Consider the following 5,537-nt stretch of genomic DNA (forward strand, 5'->3'; position numbering starts at 1 on the left):
ATGAACTGTTGTGAATATCACTTATCAAATCGAAATAAAATAACATCCTACAATAATAATAAAAAATGGGATATTTTCTGACATCTGAGCATGACGAGCACTATTATTGTTTGCCTAACTAGTTTGGCTTTCCAATCAGTGTAAATTCGATAATACATTTATGAATGTAAGATGCCTTGAAAATTTCTCATGAAAAAAAGATTTGATCATTGGTAAACTACTCTTGACTCAATTTGATACTTGGGCCCTCAAACTTTTGATCTCGACCGTCATAAATGGAGGTTAATTCAAAGTATAGCAATCATACCGATTGCCAGATGTTATAATAGTTATAAATTACTATTCATCATAGATCTACGAATGTGATTACTACTAAGGTATTCTTTATGAACCTGTTCTACGTACAAATAAAAATTGTACATTGATCATTAAATGTTATTAGATGCATTTTTGTATATTCTTTCCAGGATACTTTGGGAAATCGTGTAAAACAATATTTGAAAGTGACTGACGATTATGGAGTTTTTGGCGGATTTTTGCAACTATCATCTGTGACGAAACTTGGTGATTGGCGGATACAAGTGTCACAGTCTGTAAGTTCCTTGGCTAATTTTGGGATACACTATCATGTACTTTGTATAAAGTCTTGAAAACCATCCATGCGTAAAAAACATCAGATCAGTTGGATATTTAAAAGATCACAAGAAAGATTAGTCAGTTATACAGACATTTAAGAATTCTGCATATTCTTTTGAACAATCGACGTTTATGAAGAATTATTCTGTTTACATAAGAAGCTCGAATATTTTAAAAATTAATCATATAAGTATACACATTGTACAGTGTCAATATACGAGAGATGTCGAACTCAATGTTTTGTTCAAACATTTGTTTTAGTGGTACTTGAAGCAATCATAATATATCTAAAACAAACTATTTTCACAGGGATCAAAAGAAACAAAAACGTTTGCTGTTGAGGAGTACGGTAAGGTTATTTATACATTGTACTATCTTTAACACATCTTCAGATACTGGAAAGAGGGTCAAATGATACCAGAGGGACAGTCAAATTCATAAATCAAAAATATACTGACAACGCAATGGCGAAAAAATAAAAAGACAAACAGACCAATAATAGTACAGACGACACAACATAGAAAACTAAAGACTAAGCAACACGAACCCCACAATAAACTGGGGGTGATCTCATGTGCTCCGGAAGGGTAAGCAGATCCTGCTCCACATGTGGCACCCGTCATGATGCTTATGTTATTACAAATCCGGTAAATAGTCTAATTCGGTAGATCACATTCGTGAAATAAGGGAGGGTATTGTAGTTACGACATGATGAGCATATCCGATATCATCTGTGAAACGGTGATTTCTAGCAAAATATCACTTTTATCTTATTGTCATCATTATGTATTATTTTCAGCATTTTTACCCAAAACCATACTTGATACACGATTCTTTTTGACAAAAAGTGATTTATTCAGGTTAGAATCAAAAGTTGCCTTGGACGCACAACAAATTATGAACCCCAAATAAAATCAAACGAAGAACACGCATCATCTATAATCCATCATAAACATGCCCATCTCACCTACCATAGATATTCAGGAAGGGCAATAATCCATCCTAAACATGCCCATCTCACCCATCATAGATATTCAGGAAGGGCAATAATTCATCATAAACATGCCCATCTCACCCATCATAGATATTCAGGAAGGGTAATAATCCATCCTAAACATGCCCATCTCACCCATCATAGATATTCAGGAAGGGCAATAATCCATCCTAAACATGCCCATCTCACCTATCATAGATATTCAGGAAGGGCAATAATCCATCCTAAACATGCCCATCCCACCCATCATAGATATTCAGGAAGGGCAATAATTCATCCTAAACATGCCCATCTCACCCATCATAGATATTCAGGAAGGGCAATAATCCATCATAAACATGCCCATCTCACCCATCATAGATATTCAGGAAGGGTAATAATCCATCCTAAACATGCCCATCTCACCTATCATAGATATTCAGGAAGGGCAATAATCCATCATAAACATGCCCATCTCACCTATCATAGATATTCAGGAAGGGCAATAATCCATCATAAACATGCCCATCTCACCCATCATAGATATTCAGGAAGGGTAATAATCCATCCTAAACATGCCCATCTCACCCATCATAGATATTCAGGAAGGGCAATAATCCATCCTAAACATGCCCATCTCACCTATCATAGATATTCAGGAAGGGCAATAATCCATCCTAAACATGCCCATCTCACCTATCATAGATATTCAGGGGGCAATAATTCATCCTAAACATGCCCATCTCACCTATCATAGATATTCAGGAAAGGGCAATAATCCATCATAAACATGCCCATCTCACCCATCATAGATATTCAGGAAGGGCAATAATCCATCCTAAACATGCCCATCTCACCTATCATAGATATTTAGGAAGGGCAATTATCCATCCTAAACATGCCCATCTCACCTATCATAGATATGCCGGAAGGTAATTATCCATCCTAAATATGCCATCTCACCCATCATAGATATTTAGGAAGGGTAATAATCCATCCTAAACATGCCTATCTCACCCATCATAGATATTCAAGAAGGACAATAATCCATCATAAACATGCCCATCTCACCTATCATAGATATTCAGGAAGGGCAATAATCCATCATAAACATGCCCATCTCACCCATCATAGATATTCAGGAAGGGTAATAATCCATCCTAAACATGCCCATCTCACCCATCATAGATATTCAGGAAGGGTAAAAGTCCATCCAAAACATGCCCATCTCACCCATCATAGATATTCAGGAAGGGTAATAATCCATCCCAAACATGCCCATCTCACCCATCATAGATATTCAGGAAGGGCAATAATCCATCCTAAACATGCCATCTCATCCATCATAGATATTCCGGAAGGGCAATTATCCATCCTAAACATGCCCATCTCACCCATTATAGATATTCAGGAAGGGTAATAATCCATCCTAAACATGCCCATCTCACCCATCATAGATATTCAGGAAGGGTAATTATCCATCCTAAACATGCCCATCTCACCCATCATAGATATTCAGGAAGGGCATTTAAGTTTCCTGCATAGTGAAAAGTATCCGCTTTGCTGTATATCTTTTCTACGTTAACGTTAACTCTAAACATAATCGAATGTCAAATTCAAAATAAAACCATGGTTCATACATAGATGTTAAGAGGCTGTCCAAGTAAATATCAGGCAAGTCCTATGATATGGGTGGCACAACATAATTTTTTCCCCACTGAATTTGTGGTTCCAATGCAATGTTTATATCCTACAAAGGATATATATGTCATAAATATTTTTGAATCAACAGTGGACGGCTCAGAAAATGATTTTAAAGTTCACTAACAATGCAACAATTTTTTTTCATCTATTTCGTATCACAAATTCATTCTTTCTCAAAGTTAAATTTTATTTAACTGCTTGGTTTTTCCATGGACACCCTCTTAATTCCTCATATTCATATTGATCCAGATCTATTTGCAGAAAGACCATTGTATTGAAGTCGTCAACGTGACATTAAATATGACACCAACGGCTGTTATCACATCAAATCCATTTAGCTCTGGACCTTCTCATATATACATTTTGTACCAAATTTAACTGTTGCATTTCATGTTATAAAATTCACGTAACCACATGATTCCTATGTAGACCTATTTCAAAATGGAAACAACACCCCTATCCTATGTGTCCGAAACAAGTTGAATGGATTTATCTTCATCAGGAATGTTCAAAGTCTAATATTTGAAGAGTTATATAACAAACAAAAAATTGAAAAAAAAATACCCAAATCCTTCAAAGGTTTACTTTGGCTAAGGGAGTTCAAATCTTCATTTTTTAGGAATATCAAAATTCGTCAACATATTATTTTAGAAAGATTTGTTGATTCTTAAGTAGACTTATGTAAAGTACCATTTAATAATTCATTATATCATTTCTTGTGTTACATAATAGGCTTATAAATAACAGAAAAAAAATGTACAGCAGTATCAAATACTATTCAACATATCAACTTATTTCTAATCCTCCATTTCTACATATTAATTACAGGAAATATTGTTCAAAACTATTATAAACTAATGCCTTAAATACGTTATAAATATACCACTGCTGGTGGAGATTTATTTCCCCGAGGGTATGACCAGCCCAGTAGTCAGCAATTTTTGTGCTGACATGAATTATCATTGATATGGTTATATTTATAAATTAACTGTTTACAAAATTTAGAAGTTTTTTAATACTAAGGCTTTTCTACCTCAGGCATAGATTACCTTAGCTGGATTAGGCAAAACTTTTAGGAATTTTGGCCCTCAACGCTCTTCAACTTCGTACTTAATTTGGCTTTTTTTTTTTTTTTTTTTTTTTTTAACTTTTTGGGATTCGAGCGTCACTGATGAGTATTTTGTAGACGATACACGCGTCTGGCGTATATACAAACTTTTGGCCTGATATCTAGGATGAGTTTATTTATGAACACGATGCCATTGGTCGTTGATTGCTGTCTGTTATATTTAAAGGCAATAGTAGTATACCGATGCTCTTAAGTCACAAATCGATTGAGAGAAAAACAAGTCCGTGTAACAAACTAAAACCGAGGGAAACTCATCAACTATAAGAAGAAAACAACCGGAATACTGACGCACAATAAAATCAAACACAAATATGTATATTTGTTTTCCGTTAATCATTGTGTGATGTAAAAGTCAACAACACTTTACCGATGTACAAATCTTATAAATCCGTTAATAAGATACATATGAAGATTATGGCAAACTTTGTCATGTGAGACAGGATAACCGGCTTTTCTTTTTAATTGACTCATTTTTATTTTATTCCGGAGCCTTTTATAGCTGACTATAAAGTATGAGTTAAAGCACGTAAAGTTGTTTACTTCGACAATATTTGACTTTAGTAGACAGTTGTCTCATAGTCAGGAATACCACACCTACTTATTGTTATAATACTAAACGATGAAAAATTACAACGTAATAATATTTGCAAAAATTAAGGAACAGTGTGTAGGTTTGGTGATTGAAATCAATGTTATTGCTGAAAACCAGATGATGGATGTTGATTCCTTTTTAATAAACTGATTTATTTAATTTCGTCTGTTTATTGCATTTTGTTCTTGATGCCAGGAAAAGTGACGTAGTATCGTTTAAAAGCAAAACATTAATAAAGCCTATATGTGGTATTTTTTCTTTCCAAAAAAGGTATAAGATAAAAAAACTTACCTTTTGCTTTATTGACAAAACAACGAAAATCGTTCATTTAATGTTTAAGTGAATACACAATTGAGTATTGATCGATTGATAAAAGGCGTAATATATTGCTGAAACAATTTATTTCAATTCTGAATGATCTATTTAACTTTTAGAGCTACCAAAGTTTGAAGTAAAAGTTTCACTACTTAATCCACCCCTACAGGAAGACAATGACTTTGTCA

At 34.2% G+C, this 5,537-nt stretch overlaps 1 long non-coding RNA gene across 1 annotated transcript; it reads left to right on the forward strand.

Moving 5' to 3' along the window:
- The first annotated feature begins 489 nt into the window (after positions 1-489).
- Positions 490-5,537, forward strand: LOC143065409 (uncharacterized). Its single transcript, XR_012975466.1, has 3 exons — positions 490-593; positions 946-985; positions 5,469-5,537. It is a non-coding gene; the product is annotated as an uncharacterized LOC143065409 (long non-coding RNA).

This window comes from Mytilus galloprovincialis, chromosome 2 (genome assembly GCF_965363235.1).
Source record: "Mytilus galloprovincialis chromosome 2, xbMytGall1.hap1.1, whole genome shotgun sequence".
Classification (NCBI taxonomy): Eukaryota; Metazoa; Mollusca; class Bivalvia; order Mytilida; family Mytilidae; genus Mytilus; species Mytilus galloprovincialis.